General features: G+C 47.1%; 1 long non-coding RNA gene across 2 annotated transcripts in view; it reads left to right on the forward strand.

Annotated features, from left to right (window-relative positions):
- LOC127021624 (uncharacterized) overlaps positions 1-18760 on the forward strand; it is an 85998-nt gene extending 67238 nt beyond the window's left edge. Inside the window, exon 3 of one of the 2 annotated variants that reach the window (XR_007767246.1) lies at positions 18707-18760. This is a non-coding gene — a long non-coding RNA (uncharacterized LOC127021624). Of the gene's footprint in view, positions 1-10485; positions 11117-18706 lie in introns of those variants that run through there. The other variant, XR_007767247.1, reaches the window with a different exon arrangement.
- Positions 18761-18816: the final 56 nt, after the last annotated feature.

An 18816-nucleotide genomic window follows, 5' to 3' on the forward strand; every position in this document is an offset into this window, starting at 1 on the left:
CATGTTTTATGTCTAAGTCATACCTAGAAATGCATCAAGCGGAGCTTTTTTGAGCTGAATTAAGATCAAATGAGTAGGAGGTGCAGCTACGAGTCTCTGATGTAGATAAACCAGGAAAGCTCTCTCCGTGGCGAGGAGCTAGGAGCCACTCTCTCCTTCCTAGCACAACTCAACTCCCTATTCTTATAAATTGCTTAAATAACTAATAGCTTAAAAAGGTGCTCCCATGAGCACTCATCGGCTTTCTGATCACTTCAGAGCTGTCCATTCGACTTGTAATGAGATCTTTGTGCTTTGTCTCCATAATGCTGCTAAAGGAGTTGTAATAATAATTAATAACATTACAACCAGTCGTGTTTTACGACCACTGCTAAGGCTGGCCAGGGAGAAAATTGTATTTGGATTTTGGCCCACTTGTTTTAATCAGGCTTCCGAAGCACTTTTAACTTGTTTAAATACCTGTGAGCCTTCGTCTAAAGTAATTGTTTCTATTAGCCATGAGGATGTATTGCAGTCAGCGATTGATCTTTAGACCAAGTTGTATGGCTGGGGAAATGGGTTGAGCTGTAAATACCCATAACGTGGTGGTCAGCGATGGGCCCTGAAGGGCTGTGCAGGGCACAGATTTTGCTGGTTACAGGACTGCCTGTAACGTTTCTGTGTGTTTTATACAGAACTGGGAAAAGAAGGGAGAAGCAGCCCACGGTCGCAGAGATGGAGGGGAGCAGCTCAGGGTTTGCTTTGCTTTGCAGGATTTCAGGTCAGGGCTGGTCTGCAAGGGAGGTGGGAGACAGTGCTGTAAGATTTGTCAGTCACAAATCTCTTTGCCATTCCTAAGTAATGCAGACATATTTAAAAAAAAATCCCAAATGCTGGCCCGACTCATGCTGACTGAGGAGCTGCTTATACTTGAGTATCAGGCTAAGAACCTTCAGCTGCCTATGTGCAGGTGTAGCAGATAAGCAGAGTCCCTCTCTTTGGACTCCTTCAGAAGCAAAACAAAGCAATGTGCTCTGACCTGCAAAAAGTGGATTTTTTTTGCTGTTTATCTCCTTCCTGGAAGAGATGTCCTTGTCTGTTTGCAGAGCTTGCTGCTAGGGCCGTGTGTCTTCCTCGCTGGCTTTCCTGCCTCTCTTTGCCTCTCTTCTTTTTGCTCCTCTTGTAAAGCAACCAGGGCTGGGTAAATGCTAGCAGAAAGGCAAGGCAGCCTTATTCATGTGGTGTTTCTCTGTATCGCATGCCCAGAGCACTGTGCAATTATAGAACTCGGACACTTAAAATCACATCTGGGTAAAGAAACAAAATAAAGTGTAACTTGCAGTTCACAATCAGTTCCCCCCAAAAGAAAAAAGATTAGCAGTTAATGGCTTGTCTAAAGAAATCCATCTCTTTAATGGCTTTGAGACTTCAAAAAGGCCAGGCTAGGCAAATGCCCTGAGATGACCGCTTCTACTAGCAATGCTGCAGTTCTGATGTATCTTGAATTTATTCTTTTAGGTTTTTGGATTTTTTTTAAATTATGAAATTAAGAGATCTCTTTGGTATGTCCTTTTGGTCCAGTGCAACTTTCCTCAAAGGACTGGCATGATCTCTTGCAGACTGGCTATCACAACCAGGTGTGGAGAGGAAAAATTCAGGAGAGATTTTGATGAAGAAAGAGGCAGATCTTTTGCACAATGCTGAAGGCCATTGCCCAGACTCTGTCCTCTGCCTGCCTGCCTGCAACTTCCCTGGGAGTGAGGGGACAACAGGGACAGCAGCAAGAAAATAAACAGTATGGAGACAGAAAACAAGTTCTCTGGTCCCACCTATGTGTTTGTCTTTATCCTCTGCCAAACGCGAAGGGTTGCAAGACCCTCTGTTTGGTCGAATGGTTGCAAAGAAATAGGAGAGATGGAAGTTGGCGGTGGGAACAAAAAGCCTGGACTCTCCAAGCAGCAATTTCTGCTGGAAATCCACATGCTACACTCAGTAAATGTTGCCTAAAGGGAACGGTCTGATCTCTGTTTAATCCCCGCCGTGCTGCAAGGTGGGGAGAGCACGGTGGGTCGGGCACCCCAACCACCCGATGGGGCCGGTGCTGCCCCGAGTCTCTGCAGATTTGCCTTCTGTCTGTGGGGTGTCTGTGCAGGGTGGAGCGGGGAGGCTGCGGTCGGGGAGCGCCGGTAACATGTGGTTAGTTGGGGAAGCACAAGGCTGTAAGAAAATAGCCCTGGAGGGCAAATGTTAAAGGGTGAGAACTGAGAGGCTAAACGGAGGCTGGAAATGGCTTTTTCTGCTCCAGCTGGTGGGCAGGTCTGAAGCCAGGAGGAACCTGGAAAGTGTTTTAGGCTGAAAATCAGCTGAAAAGGGCTGGGAGAGTTTTGGGAAGGTAGCAGTGACTGCAAAGAGTGCAGGTCAGCATTTCTTGTCCAGGAAACTAAAATGAGTACCGTAACTGGAAAGATGCTCTGCAGGCAACCTGCTGTACAGAAGAGATGTCAGCTCCATAGATGTCAAGATCTGGTGGGTGACTTACAGACTTGAGACCCAATTTCAGAAGTTTAAGATGCTTCAACTGGTGGCAAGTCAGTGGGGTTTGTGCCTTAAATTTTTAGGACAGAACAAAGCCCATTTAGCTGTCTTATCCTGTCATATCTTTTTCCTACTATCAGCATTTTGCAGTAGTTTTAACCGTATGGATAGAAGATATAAAAGAACATTCACTAGATTTAAAAAATGGGCCTTATTTAATTTCCCTAAAAGTGACAAACAGTTGTCGTACCTTACTCAGGTCAGCAGCACAGTAAGCTGAGAAATATATTCTCATGTTCTTACTTGGATAAAACAGCTTTTGTACTCTTTAATGGCGAGGATGGCTTGCCAATCAAGTGCTAAATTTGACATAAACCCATGTTGTTTGGCTTTGGGCAGAGGAGAAGCCCAAATAACAACACTGAAATCTCAGTTTTATCCAACACGGTGTTTCGGATAGTTCTAGTCCAGGATGCTGCAACAGTGGTTTAAGCCAACCACAAAATGTGGAACCAGTCCTTTCTGTAAGGCTTGGGTTCACCTTTATTTCTAAGCTCTGGCTGCTTCAATCCTACCATAGAGGACAATGATCCAGTCGAAGCTGCCTAGCAAAAGTGCTCTCTGTACCTTTTTATCAGCAGAAGTTTCCTTGATCACCGTGTTCCTGCTATTTTTCAGGCTCTGATATTAACAGCATGAGTTGCCTGTAAAGTAACGTGAGACAAGGAGACACCACAGTATCTCTCTTCTCTTCTGAGCAGCCCTTCCAGACTCCTCTATTTTGTTGCTAGGATGATCTGCGTGCAGTGCCACTTGAAATGACAAATTAAAAAATAAGTCAGTTTTTCCAACTTTAGATGCTGCAACAATTCAACACAAACAAATGCAATGAAAATAATTAAAGTTCAAATAGAAACTCGATATCATTAAAGATCTGCCATCATATCCATGCAGACCCATAGTAATTACGATGCATGCACAGTAATAGAAGCCTAACGGTTGCAAAATGTTCTTTGGATTAATTGGCTTTGGCAGCTTACACACTCACATGATTTTCTACATTTTTGCCCATCCTGACAATCATTCTGTGCTCTAGGCAATCTTTGCCTGAGCTGTCTGTCTTTATAACCATCACATTATTCTGGCTTTTTGAACATCATAGCGCAGTAGTTTGCCTCTCAGCATCCAGTATGGTTTAATCATGTCCTTATTTGTGCACTATTGTGCAGAGGATAGCTGTTTCTTTTCTTTATAGAGAAGGCAGTTTGCACAGGGAGGGCGACGGTGTTCCTGGAGCCATGGAAGTCGAGTGGTGGGGCCTGTGGGTCTGTGGACAGTGACTCTGATCTTGCTTCACGGGGGGGACCAACACTCAGGGATCACCACAGAAATAATGGGAGATCTTAGCATGGGTTAGGGAATGAATGCCAAACCATGGCTATTTCTATGCCAATAATATGCAGTGCAAAAAACCACAGAGCAAGGGCTAGGAGCATGGCCTCCAAACCCACTGCAGTTTGATAGACTCATTCCAGAGTTTGCAGAAATGTGGTTGCAGCTAGGAAACATTGTTCCCCCTAATTCCCCAGAAAGCCAGTGTGGGCTCAGTGTGCTCAGCTGGGCAGCTCCAGGTCAGCAAGGCCATGACCCAGAGACAGCATGTACCCTGTGGAGGGGGCACCACGCCACACACAGTCCCGGCCACACGGCAGCAGAGGATTTTACAGCATTATAACTCTGACTTGGCAAGAGCTAAAGCCCATGCATTGAATTAGATGACACTTAAGCACGTACTTAAGTGCCTTGCTCATCAGGGTCTAAATTGCTCGGAATAAAGAAAGATGACTTGCAACAGACAGGCCACAGTACGGCAGATTAAGCCTGCCTTTAAAAGTTAGAGTTATCTAATTAAATTGGCACCAGTGTCAGCACAAGTAAGCCTGTAGTAGGATGAAGCATTTCAAATGACTGGTGGAAGCACTGCTTTTTGGAGCTCCTAGCTGTGAGTTTCGCAAATGCTGCGATATGGTCCTACCAGTAAGATGCTGCTACTGCTTCAGAAAAGAACGACGACATTGCTGGTATCTTACAAAACATCTTGAGAGAAGTGAGGAAAATGTCACCAAACCCAGGTACATGCATATACATCAGCTTGGCTCCTGCAGGTGATGTAGTTTTATTTATGTTGCTATTAAGCTCTGGAGTACGTCAGGCAGGGAGCAGCGGGGGCTGAGCACCACTGGAAGCTGCAGGGAAATCCTTCGCCCTGCATGGTTTGCATGCAGAACAATGCGCACACGCACTGGTGGAGCCAGCTGAACTTTGAAATCTGGGCTTGTTTGAAGCTGAAACTTGAAAGCAAACCTCCAGGGAGGAAGCAATACGAACTTTTTTTTTTTTTTTTGGAAAACCCTGCAAACTAAGAGCACTCTCTGCTCACAGCTTCAGATAAAGTCTAGTAGATGGGCAAGTCTCAGAAAAGTCTCTTGACTAAGCTTCAGTTCAGGCATTTGGGTCGCTCCTGCACCCAAATACAGGGGTACAACTGGAGCTGCACCATCCCTTTGTGGCTCCAGACTCAAACTAAAGCAAGGGCTGGGTGAGAGGATCCTGCAGCGGGTGCTGTTCCTGAGGTGGGGAGAGGAACAGGCCTGCGGCAGGCAAAAGCCCTGGCTGGTGGGACTGGAGGTGCAACGGGGCCAAGTCTCCAGCGCAGTGACCTCCAGGTACCAAACAGCCTCACCCCAGCCCCCCTTCCAGCATTGCTAATGTTTGCAGAAACTTCTTAAAGTTTTCTGGTCCAGAATTTGGGCTGGAATACTCCAGAATATCCCATCCTGCACCATTTGGGCTTCTTCCAGCTTTCCTGCAGTCACTAGCACAGTGCAGACAGCTTTAGGAAGGTGATGCTGTAGCCCCCGTCAGCATGCAGATGCAGTGTGAGTATGCTGTAGCTCTACTGCATCTCCCTCTGTAACAGCTCATGGCTGGAACGGGCCACAGAGGGCACTGACACTCTGTCTTTGGAGTGTCAAAGACCAGCAGTGGGCTGATGCTCTCCGAAGCAAGCTTTGCATGGCCAGGGGAGCACGGGGGGCTTTAGTCTGTGCTTGCTGTGCTCATTCACGCAAAGCCCATCAGCAGGGCTCTGTGCACGGACTAGAGAGTGCCTCCAGCCTGCGCCGCGGTGCGGACCCTCACGGCACAGACCACCCCGGACCCCAGCCCCATCCCCGGCCCAAGCTGCTCCTGTGCTGCGGTGCCGCGCCGGGGATCAGCGGTGGGCACCAGAGACAGGGCGGGATGCAAGTTTCGAAGCAGGGGCTATTTTGGGTTGTGAGTAGCACGAGCCAAGGAGGCCCTGCTACCTGGAAACCTCTACGCTGCGATGCAAATTACTAATCAACTTGCCTGGTGAAATTCAGATACCTTCGAAGAAATGCATTCATCTTCAAAAACCAGCGCTGAAGCCAAGGTTGCATTTCTGAGGCACCCAGACAGTACGGCATGCTGTCTTTTTGTGACAGTCCTTTAAAGAATGATTAAACAAACGTAATAGGCAGGCACGGGTACCGAGGTCCCATCTGTCTGAGGAAGAGTCAGAAGTTAATTTAAGTGACTTCTACAACATGTCGCCTAATTCCAGTGGCAGCAAAGCTAATTAAGATGGAGTTGGTCCAAGAGCGTAGTGGTGTGTCAGTGGTACGGAGAAAACACTGCCACAAAGGCACAATCAAACTGCAGTTACGCTAACGAGCCAGTCGGCACTGGGTATTCAGCGCCTGCGAGGAAGTGCTAAGCAACATAATTAACTAGATATCTTGGTGCCATTGATAACTTCATGAATATTTCATACTCTTTTCCCACCAATCTGTACTGACAACTTGTGACACAGAACTAGCTGGAGTAAAATGCACTTAATATGCAGTTGCTGTAGCTGTAAATTTATCATCAGACGTTATTTTCTTAAGAATGCTCCTCCAGGAGCCTGACCAGCTACTCAACAGCTCAGCCGAGCTCCACAGGCCAAAGAGCAAATGGAGCCCTTCTCTAATGAGTGTCTTAATGGTCCTGATAACATAGAGCAAGTCAGCAGCGTGAGTCTGTAGCCCTCGTTAGGGAATGCTAAATTAGCAGGTCCCTGAGGACGGGAGCTCCAGCTCAAAGGGGTGGAGAGCAGATGCACCAGTGGCTTCTTTTTCTCTGACGGGAATGAGTAACTCCGTGCAAAATTTGCTTGCTTTTGTAGGGGGATTATGTGAGGGAGGTTGTGTGTATGTGTGCAGGGTTTGGGGTTGTTTTCTTTTGTTTTCTTAATATCTAGTTCACTAAAACTCCCCTTTTAAGACCACCCCACGGGGGGAAGGCAAGGTGTGGCAGGCAGGGCAGCAGTGGCTCCGCTGCTATGATCTCTCAGCCATAAAGCCACCTAAGAGGTTGCTGCAGCCTCTTCCAGGAAAACCAGCTGTGGAAGATTGAAGTATTTGAGGTACTTGGTCCAGGGGCAGCTGCGAGGACCTCCTTTTTACACCAGCCTGAGCTGAATGAACAAATGAAGTCTATCTGGGTGTTTTACTGCAACTCCCAGCAAAAGTTGAAGCAGAGGTTATTTTACTTGGACAAAATGTGTAAGAAGACACAAACAGCGAGGAGCGGAGAGATGGGGCTTTGTCTGTGTTGCTGGAGGAACAGCAGGAGCCTGCGCACCCCGCCGTGGCGGAGGTAAAGCAGGGTCAGTTCAGGGGAAGAAAGCTGAAAACATGCTGGGAAAACTCGCTGCGGCTCCGTAGAGGAGAGCGCCAGGCGAGCCAAAGGCTCGCTCCGTGTTCAGGCTGCTCCCCCGGTGCCGGGGCGGGCTGGGAGCCAGCGCGGTTACGGTACCTGCTGGCGACGCAGACGGCCCGGCCGGCCACAGGACGGTGGCTGTGGGTGGCGGGGAGCCCGGTGACACAGCGGCTCCCACCTGCGGGTGTGAGTCAGAGCCCACGGCCCCCCGCTGCGCCTGTCTCGGGCTGCTCCGGCCGCGCTGCCTGCAGTCGTGCGAACCAACACACCCGCGGCGGCACAGCCCCACTGCCCTGGGAGTGAGTAATAGGATAGTTTTTCCCTTCCTTTCGTTTATTTTCGTAAGTCGAACATGAGACTGAACTTTGCTTTGGAGAGGCTGCGCCACATCCCGGGCTCCCGCCGGCCACGGCTCCCAGGGGGCTGCTGCTGCGGGCAGCATCAGGCATCTCCTGTGGGCATGCAGGACCATGCTTGCCCAGAGAAACACCAAAGCCACGGGATCTGAGACCTACACGAGCACAGGCACTGACGGGACGGGGGATTTCTGCACCAGTCTCCCAGCGATGGTTTTTACTTGGTTCTCTCCAAGCCCAGCTCCAAGAACTGGCCGTGCCTGCGCCAGACAGGCTCCAGGCCTGGGAGTCACACGTCAAAAAACCCACAACGTTTTAGAAGAGAAGAAGGAATTGTAGCTTCAAATTGAAAGCAAGCTATATGTTTACATAAACCTCTTGTTTTTAAGCCAAGCCTGTGATTCAAGGGGAGGGTCTGGGTTAGTGGGAGTGAAAGCACTTTCCTGTCTCGTCTGAGCTCCTGGGTTCATCCGTCCGGTAAACACACCACGGGAGGCTGGCACATCCCATGCTCACACCTCTTGCAGCCTGCAATGGAATGAGTGTTAGTGATCTCAGCCCCATCGGGGATGGCTCTGGAAGGCCACTGTCCCCTCTTTTTTGGCTCATTGGATTTACACCCGGTGCAAAGGGGCAGAAAGGATGTGCATATGAAGTGAGGAGTTCCAGGAGCCCTCGGGGCTCTCTGGCCATCAGCCTGGGTGGCTTCATCTAATGCCCCCCGTTCGTAGTCTTTGTACTGCTCTCTTCAACGATTTAGGGGGCTCAAACGTTAGTTATGCTGTTGTTTCCAGGACACAAAATGGGTTACTAAGGAACACAGAGAAAAAAAATCACAACTGAAGTGTTCTGCATCACTGTTTCCCTGTGCGCCTATATCAAAATTGTTGCTGCAGAGGAGCTGGTGCTCCACAGGCTTGGCTGCGGAGCTGGCAAAGGGCTGGCAGGAACGGGTGGCAGGGAGGATGCAGATGGGGCGTCACAAAGTCCTTTGGCCGGTGAAGCCGGGGAGTGTTGAACGGGTGACCTGGAGAAGCGGCAGGAACGCTCTCCGGGGAGGAGCAAGTTAGAAAATCAGCTGTCAGGGAGGGTCTGCCAGGGCCTGATCCTGCCTCCGGGCAAGGCACCCGCTGCCTCGTCTCCCCAGGTCACTTCCAGCCCTGCAGCTCTGCATTTCTGCACTGTAAACGCTGTTGACACTCCCATATGGCAGCGGGCAGCAGCCATTACCCTGCGCTAAATCAGCGCAGCCCTTCGGCCAGCCGGCGCTCGCCGGCAGCGGCACTCGTCCGGCCCTGGAAAGTGGCTCCCCGCAGCAACACCCTGCTCTCCCCGTGCAACAGCTTCGCTCGGACAGGCTGTCTCCATCAGGAGAGTTAGGAAACTGTAAATTCCCACAAATTGTATATTCCCAGGGCTCTACAAAGTGCTCGGAGGATGAGCACGGTGTTTGGGGGATGTGTGTGTGGGGGGTCGGTTTTGTGTGAAGGGGAAGGATGCTGCCTGCACGGGGGGCTCTCAGCCCCCACGTTTGCAGCGTAGCTAGGGACAAGTGGCCTCACACAAGCCTCTCACTTCCCCTGGCAGATTTGGAGGCTTGGGTGAACCACAAATTTGCATTTTACAGCAAAACTGCCCAGGGTTGTGCCCTTGCGTGGCGGGGACCTGTGGGGCTCCCCGGGGGCCGCCTCGGCATGTGGAGGCTGAGCCAGCTCCCGGACGGGCACAGGACCAAGGGGATGGTGTCAACCAAGCGTGACCCACAGAGATGTTGAGGTGGGAGCTGGGGACGTGGCTGGCAAGGATGCTTGCATTTTTAAGACAAATTTGAACCATCTCAGCTGGCATGTACTTTGCCTCTCCGTACAACGCAATCGATTTAAAATTTGATGCATGTTTAAGCAGCACTTAATCAGAAGGGCCAAATGTTAATACTGTATAATTTATTTCATCTTAGTTAAATTTCAAGCAACACACTGCGAAAGATTAATTTTGCATCTCTCTGTATTGCCTGTGCAACAGGAGCCGCAGCAGCATTGCCACAGATATTGCAAGTACCTTCTTACATTTTATTCATTTGAGCTCATTTTTATCTCTTTAATCATAAAACTATAAAAACAAGATGATATCGCCACTGGTAATTACGTAACAAGCCACTGGGCAAGAAAGAGCACATTTAAAGTTGTGGTATAAGCAAAGGATATTTTGGGGGTATTAATGACCTTGAGTATTGAAGCTGAGAGAGTGAAACAAATGTATGGGGTTACAATGCATTTAAAATACAGGAGGGAAATAATAAATCAGCTGAATAGTTGTAAGGAAATTGAAAATTGTGGAGAGAGAGTAACAAAACTACGTGGAGATTGAAGGACTTATGCCTGTTGCTAGGAATGGTAATGAGAATATGCGATTTGAATAGGTCTAAACTGCCCTTGAAATATCATTATAACTTATTTGAAAAGACATTTACCATTTGTATGATTTTCCCAAATGTAATACATTTCCTTGCATCTTTGTTCATTCAAAGCATCTGAAATATGTCTGAAATAAACCCATGTTGGAGTTGAAAATAACATAATGTTCCAGGAAATCAAATCAAAAGCATTTTTTAATCGGTGGGGCTTCCACAGGAAAGTATCACAGTGTAGAGACACAGTAGCAGCATCCAGGTTAATTTTCTTTTCTTTTCTTCCTCCTAGAAATAAATGACCAAAGGGGATGACAAGCATCAGTTGCTTTACAAAGCAAACCATCGCAGCAGTGCTCTACCGAACATCAAAATGCCGAGTATTAACTTTGCTAGTGCTACTTATTTCTCTCTTTATCGCAGTTAGCTGTGACCAAATGCCTGGACACACGTATTGCTGTATCTGCTGCCGTTGCCCATGATGGGTGTCAGCACGCTGATTGGGAACGCTGGGGAGGCAGCGGGGAAGCCAAAGAGACGAAGCAATTTAGGACTCAATCCAAGGGTTATCAAAGTCATTGGGAACCATCACATGGGCTCCCACAGCCTTCACAAAGACACAGCCCTTTCACTGTAACCACATCTGAGCAACTGCAACAGGCGTTACTTAATAAGCTTGAGCAGAGAAACAGAAGAAGAAATTTTCTTTGAAAGTATGTGCCAATCTCCCAAATACTATTTCCAGCAAAAAGGCCACTTAACAGTTAACTACCACTGCAGACAGAAGAGGAAAATGAAGTCTTCCTTACCCCTCAGTGCCACAATGCAATGAGTGCTGGTAAATGGCTCTGAAATAGGGGCTCCGGCTTGCTCCATGGCTTGCTCCTTTTATAAATAACGGTTACAGTTTGATAAACTTTGAATCGATGTTGTAAGCACGTTCCAGACAGGGATAGCTGTGTCTTAGAGATGGTTGCAAGTCACCCACAAGAAAAGTGGTAGAGTTTTTTTTAAAAGGTGGCTGCAAGCAATATTTTAGTAATGAAAACTTATTGAGAAGGCTTTAGTGTTTTTAATGCAGCCTCCCCAACGAGGTTCCATATGGACTGGGACTGTATGGAAAGATGTTGCCTCTTCCAAAGAAGGCATAGGTTGCTTCTTTTTAACAACTATTCCTCTTTGTGTGTGTAAAGTCCACCCTTTTAACTGGCTGTGAAGAGGCAGAGGACCGGAAAAGAAAGTGAAAATAAAGGCAAACAGAAAGAGGTGCGTTTGCCACCATCCAAACGAGTGGGTTTTTTTTTCCTTTCTTAAAGATTCAATGCACAAAAGTCAGGAAAATCAAACTTATGGTTCCCCCAACAGCCATAACTCTGCTCCTGGCAGAGAAAGAGCAAGACATAAATATAACCTCATACCCAGCAGTACATGCGACATATGTGCAAGGAGGTAAGTTATGGGTGCTACGGGAACCATGATTTTGAATGTCCTGACTTGTGAGTTTAAATTCTCAAGTCCAATATCCTGGGTAGTTTCTTTCTTTCCTTTTTGCACCCTGTAGTTATAAAATGTATTACAGCTCTTGCTCGCCTTTATGCTGGCACAGCAATTTGGATCCTGCAAGTGGCTGAAGACTCTGTTCTTCATGAGAAGGTGATCACAGTTATTATTCACAGATCTTCAAGGCTGGATCCGTCTTTCTTTGTATCACAAACCTTTACGCTGATGTGTGTCATTCGCCTCAAAAATGAAAGGTGAGACAGGGCAGCACATGTCATTAGGAATCTGCAGGGGACCCTTTGATGGCCTTCAACACACGCTCCCTGGCCATGCGTGTGTGCTGCACCTGAACTGACCCACGCGTGGGCACGTGTGCGGAGCTGACGGTCCGCCATCAGCAGGGTGCCTACGTGTCAGTGAAGCAAAAGGCGTAATGGGAGATCACGGTGCCTGTTTGCTTTCAATTTTAGCGCATGTACCTTCAGCGGGGCAGAGCTGGGTTTAATTATGTCCCGCCAATTTGCTCTGTCATCTTCATGCCAATAAATTTGCACATCTCTTTTAAACTCCTACTTTATTTTCCCAGATGAGGCTTTCAGACATTTGGAAGATTTTCACTAAGTGTCATTAAAAGAGAAAGTCTACTGTGCTTTGCATTTCAATTGGACTTGGTATCCTAAGGAGTATGTATTGAAGACTCTCCATAAATTCCTCACATAGCTACCCTGTTCTCTTACTAGTGATACTGATCTACCATTAAAATAATTTTCACTGAAATTATCGTTTAAAAAAAAGTATAAAATTATGACTGCCTGGCTGTCCTTTAAAATAAATCTGTTAAACTGTTAGGAAAACTTGTCAGCCCTGGATGCAAAATCTGCTGTCTCCCTTCCAGCTGTGGGCATCTCGTGCTGAGAAGGGCAATGAGAGGAGGATGAAATCCAGGGAAGAGGCTGCTCAGTGGCTGGAATGCAAGTAGGATTTTGCAGACCTGTTTTGGCAGCCCCATGGTACATAAGCGGTAATCCTGACCATGCCGTAGGTGTATATATACGAAGGCAGAATACAACCCTAAATGCCTCGATCATTTCTTTCTGCTGTTGTTCAGATGACCAGGAGAGTCTCTCCTGTGGATAACTACATATATTGTGGTTGTGGAGGTAAAACCCAAGCTCATACTGCATCTAAGGAAACATCTGCGTTATTTTATCAGGTCAAAGTTTGTCTTTTTGAGTCTGTTTATGTTTCTAGGACTGCTTCAGCCACCTTCCTGCTGCATATCCACTTTTAGCCAGAGCCAAGTAAAGGTTACAGAACTTTTTGGTTATGCATGTTTTGAAAAAAATTTTCAGTTGAAGCTGAAAGCTCTTTAACTTCATTAAAATTCATCCCCGAGAAGGACAGTGTCTCAGATCCGCATGTGTAAGTGCTTTGCTGACCAGAGATAGGTTCAGATATGCTCTTCAAGGCTCTGTTGATTTGCAAGCAGAGTTTGTAAAGTTGAGTTTGTAGGTCCGAGTTTGTAAAGTTGAGCTTGTGCTATATCACTGTGTTAAAAATACATCCGAATGGCAGGCCATCTTCTATATATCCTGCCCGACTGCAAATCTTCAGTGCTGAACTCCACGAATATTTAACCGTACCAGACTTACTGAAGGCCTACATAAGAAAGAATAATGTGGTGTAAATAAGCTCCCTCTGACTTTTTTTTGCAACGCTTTGCGTAAATTTAACATGCAAGTCGGGTGTCACGGTAGCTGTTGGAAATATGTAATGCTGACAGTATTTGGTAATAAAATAATAATCGCTGCGTGTATCTCTGATGGAAAGAGATTCACATCCTTTTGAATCCCTAATTGTGTGCCATACTACATTAGAGACAGATAGTTCATTGTCTCCACCTTTCAGAGATGGGAAATTCAGAGCAATACACAAGACGTTCCAGAAATAAGCTGGTTTAATGAAGCAGCAAATTAGACCCTTCTATCTCTTTATTTAACATATAGTCCCTTGAATTTATCAGAGTTCATTACAGAGGTGCAAAATAGAAAAGAAGCTGCAAAATTCATTTGTGATTAGAGCTAATGATTTTGAAAATGGCTTTTCATATTTTTCTAGATAACTGCTATTATTTATTATTAAATTTATGTCACGTTTGCTCTAATGAAATTACATTCTCTCCCTTCCCTTGTTTCTATTTTTTATGGTTTGGGTTTTATAAAAGGAAGAATCATAACGATGCTATACGTTTCTTGCCAACTACAGTGCCTTTGACATGGCTTCTGATAGCTTAGTCCTGTGACTCATGGCAGAAGAATGGCTTTAAAATTTCCTTCCCAATTTAATCCTTCTATAACACTTGACAGATAATGAATCCAAGTAAATGCACTGATGCCTTTCTCCCCCATAATTTCAGTTTCAGACGTGGGCTGAGTAATGGACTCCAGGCTATAAAGTTAAGGGAGGAAAAAAACATTTGAACAGCAAAATAAAAACATTAAGAGCTCCTGCCTCTTTCCAAGGTCTGCTCTCCATCCTGCTCCTGGCAGGCGAATAGGTGCAAACTGAGGGAGGTTTACGTCCACCCCTGCTGCACGTCCCAGCACATCCCTGCCAGCGCTGATCCTGCTCAGGGCTGGAATGAGGGAATCGGGGGATGGCAACATTAGTTTGCTGTTGTTTGTCAAGTGTTACTGCATGGGGGGGTACAGGAGCCGGCGTCGAGCACCCAGCTGCAGCTGGAGGTAGAACGGGGACCTCTTGTGAGGCTGTTTCCAGTGCACAAAGAGCTGTAACAGTTTTCCTGATTTTGTCGGTTTTGTCTTTGGTACTATCACAGCGTCCTGAAGGAGGGTTTGTGTCTTGGTATGAGTTTGATAAAGCGTTTTTTAAATGCTTGATAATAATCAGAGTTGCTTAAGATAATGTATTGTCGGCCCATTAGTTCACTTACCCATGCAATATCTTTTCTCTGCTTTCTTTAATGTTTGCATATATTATTAATAGTTAATGGTCCTTATTCTAGAATACCAGACGTGGAATCACCATTTCTGACGTAGGATGTTAAGTGAGCTGCTTGTGTTATTTTTGAAAAGCATCTCCTGAACTGTTATTTATAATGACTAATGTTACTTTGCTCTGCTCTTTCTTTCCAGCCTCTCTCTTGTTGCAGCGTTTCTTCTCTTTCTTCTTAACGTGATGAAACCCGAGTATGAATGGGAAAAGTTCATTCGTAATGTGGCCAGTCCTGTGGTGTCAAGCCGAGAAAGTTTGTGGTTATTATTTCCTCCTATGGCGAGTTTGTGGATGACCATTTCAGCTTTGGGAGAAACAGTTTCTTTGGCAGACCACGTGCAGTCTCTGGGCAAGCGAGCCCAGAATTTCCCCAAGTTTACCCTGTTAACCAGCGGTGCCCTGGGTCAGACGGCCGCTCCATCCCCGGGAGATGAGGGATTACAGCATTTATTCCGCAGGCTCTTTCTGGCTGGGTTTCTGATGAACTCAGAGATCAGTGCTTGTGCTTTTTTGCTTCTAATTCTCTTCGCACAAAGGACACATGAGGCTCCTGTACCTGATATGTGACCAAGCGACCTTGCTTGTAACTTTGTTAAATACTTGACTAGGAATGAGCTGTAGCAATCTCCCCGCAGAGCTCAAGCAACGCAAGGAAAAACTCATTATTCAATACCTTATTTCGTGCTTTGGAAACAAAAGCAACAACCTTAGCACTTCCTCCTCTTACAGCCACACGGTTTCCGTCAGTCTTTTCAACTCATAATGAGATTTAGTGTTGGAGAGAGATGGCTGTGCCAGAAAGACCGAAGTTGGGACCTTTCGGATCAAAAGAAAGTATTGAAGTTTGTAGAAAAGCTCCGTTTCTGTATGGAAGAACAAAGCTAATGCCACCTTTGTAAAGGTCTTTGGCATTGTCCCCCGACTCCTGCTATGTCAGGAATATGTTTGTGGAAAGTCTGTGAGATCTTACTGAGCGAACTTGCCAGAGATTCGCTTTACGCCAAAAGAAACGTTGTCCCATGGATGCTTGCAGCAGCTTCAGTTAACTAACGGATTAGGTCGGGCTGGAGACGCTGGGACGTGCAGCTCTTCTCCTTCCCTGCGTCACTGGGTAGAATTGCTGCTGCCAACGGGCCGGCAGAGAGGAAGGGCTTTTTTCAGAGTGATTGGTATCGTATCGCAAAGTGAAAAGAGCAAAAAAAAAAATCTGTGGCTGTGCACCTCCTGCAGTAGATTAAATCTGAAGGCAGGAGTGCAGTAAAAGTATGTTTGCTGCTAATAAAGTGAGCAAAAGTGACAGGGAAGTCAGTGCAACACACGGAGCGTGCACCTTTTTGCCATTTTCCTGATGATCTTGTTTTACCCAAGGCATTTTGCAGACGAGTGCAGTTATCTCTTATCCCTGGTAAGGATGCAATGTGAAATACAAATACTTGAAAGGTTAGCTGCTGTAAAGCTGTAATTACTCGCAGACTTTGCAGCTACGCAGGAATATAATAGTAATAAATCTTTGACTTTATTATACAGCAAGCTTAAAAATACCTTGAAATCAATTCTTTTGTATTCAGAGAAGTTAAAAATGTGAATTAGTTTCTCCCGGCTATGACTAGTAACGTGTTAGTAAGGGCTAGTATGTGGCTTGGGGTGCAGAGATGGGCATGTACTGTATCCAGCGTGCAGCATCCTGCAGCCCAGACCCAGACCTGCTCCTGCCTGTATGCGACCCGGTGCCAAAGGAGCGGCTATTCCTGCCGCAGTCCAGCCTGTGGAAGGACCGGCACCCTCAAGACCTGATCTCTGCAGCTCACCAGGCCAGAGAATCCTATCTGCTGCTTCAGTGATCCCATCCTGGCCATTACCAGTGGAGAAGCACCAGCCGTGGGGATTGGGACCAAAAATACCAGCGTGCATGATTACAGCAGCAGTAGCAGTGGTTCAATGCTCTCTTTTTAATTTAGCTGCTTTGGCCACTATTAAAACACCACAAGGGCTGAGGCAGGAGCACACAAATACCTCGGGGCTTGCTCACTCCTGGCGCTGTGCTGCTGAGCGGTGGGGCCCGGGACCGCTGCTCTCCCTCCTCCTGCCCCAGCAAGCCGAGCTTGCGGTTGAGATTTGCAGCGCCTTCAGCTATCGTATCGGCAGCAGAGCAAGCCCCTGCTGCAGGCTGGAGCCGGCTGGGCCGTGCTGAGCCCTAGCGCCTTCGTGTCACCCAAGGGCTAGCCTGTGCAGCCTCGCGGGAACCACCATCAAAGCTCAGCCATGCGCCTTAAAATGATTAATTTCCATACTAACACAGCCCTCGTGAATACACCCAGGGCTCTAATCTTAATGAATCACATAAAATGTTATGCCCTTTGGAAAGGCAAATACAACCCGAGTAATTATGAGCCTCTTTCTTTTTTTCCTTGACGTCCAGCTCTGCCTATTCAATTTGCTGTCTCTACATGCAAATTTTCTTAACACACCTTTGCCTTCGGAGCCGCAGCAGACCGCCAAGCGAGCTCTGACGCTAAGGTCACCACGCCTGGAGCACCAGCGCGTGTCTGGAAGCGTAGAAGCAGATGCTGGAGGTACAAAACGGAGACGGCAATTACTCACTCATTTCCCAAACGAGCATACGAGAGGCGGCACTGACCCGAACCCAGCGCTGCCGTGAGAGTAACCCCAAAGGGGAGAAATACCATTAGGCAGGGCTGGGGAAGGAGGCCTCCTTCCCTTGAGGGCCTGGGGTGCGGGTGGGCAGCAGCCTGACCAGGGGAGCCGGACCAGCTTGGGGGTCCCACGGTGTTGAGCAAAGAGCCATGGCGTGGCCCGGCGTGCAAAGGGCTCGAGCAGCAGCCGAGGCGCTGGGGCGGCCCCGCTCTCCCCTCCGGGACCTCCGTGGCATAGCCCAGCCTTTGAAGCTGCAATGGTTGGGGCCGATGGTGAGGGAAAGAACTGAGGATTTGGTTTGTTCTTTTTCAAAGGCTTTATTCCTCTGACAGCTGAGCTGGAGTCAAACCCGACTGTCCGCTGAATCCAGCCCTTTTATTTTTCCCTCTTTAAGTTCCGAGTTTGCACTTTACATTCAGTAAGGGCAGGCTTAAGCTTGACTGTCAGAATAAAAGCCTTTTCTTTTTATATCGCTTCCTCTCCGCAGTTCAAAACACCTCCAACCGAAGTGATGTCAGCTTCAAAGGCTTCCCAGCACTGCAGCCAGGGCTTTCGCCTGCTGCAGCCTATTTCAGTGTCTCGTGACAGCCTGTGGATCTGAGGACGATCTGTGGGGTTTCAGTTGTTTAAATGAGAGCTGTTAGGGTGCAGCAAAGAGGAGGGCTGTAGATAACAGCAAGCCACGCTCGCCCCGCATCCAGCGTGCTGGGAGCTTCATGTGCGGAAGCCGAGGCGAAGGGAGCTGGTGTTTCTTATGCAGGGGGATTGCTCTGTCCTGCTGCTGAGAGAGTCGTGATGAATTTGTCCTTGTACACAGAAACCTCAAGAGCTTCTCTGGCTTATGTTGGATTAGAGGAAGAAGCATAAACAGCCATAGCCATCCAAAGGCCAAAGGAAAGCCCCAGCTCCCGGGGACGGGGAGTTAATTCCTGGATGCTGCTTGTTGAACTCAAGTTAGGGTTTGGCTGTGGCAAAGCTTTCTCTTCCCATCCTCGTTCTGGGCAGCTTTTCTGGTAGAGGAAGTTGTTTAAGATGCCGATAAAGATGATAATGTATGGAGTGATTTCTTTAAGTTCCTGATTTATTGAAGCACACACTTTACTTTGTTTTCCCCTAAGTTTGTGTTCAACGTTAAGCAAACAGGACTATTCATTTGAAGAAAATTATGTGCGTGATTGAATATGTTGCTCTATTTAGCCTTATTTTCAACAGAATGTCCTGTTTATGCAGTTAAGGAAAAGTAAAATCCATGTCCATGAAAATTGCTCCTGCTTTTTTAAAAATCCATGCAAATTGTTGGCCATGTCACACCAAGCTGTAATCAGGAAAGGCAGAACAAGGAGCAGACATGGGGAAGTTTCAGCTGATACCATTCATTCACACAGGAGAAGGAAACAGCAGGAAAAGGTCAGCATAGGCTAACAGTTATGCATTTTCTTCAATGGAAGATACACTCCTCTCTCTTTTCTCCTAGACAATTATCGTAATTACGTGAACAAGCCATTTAGCAGATTTCTGACTGAACAAGCTATCAGCATTGGCTGCGAGAGGTAAGTCACTTGACATTACGCCAGTTAAACACAA

Source organism: Gymnogyps californianus, chromosome 13 (genome assembly GCF_018139145.2).
Source record: "Gymnogyps californianus isolate 813 chromosome 13, ASM1813914v2, whole genome shotgun sequence".
NCBI classification, from domain to species: Eukaryota; Metazoa; Chordata; class Aves; order Accipitriformes; family Cathartidae; genus Gymnogyps; species Gymnogyps californianus.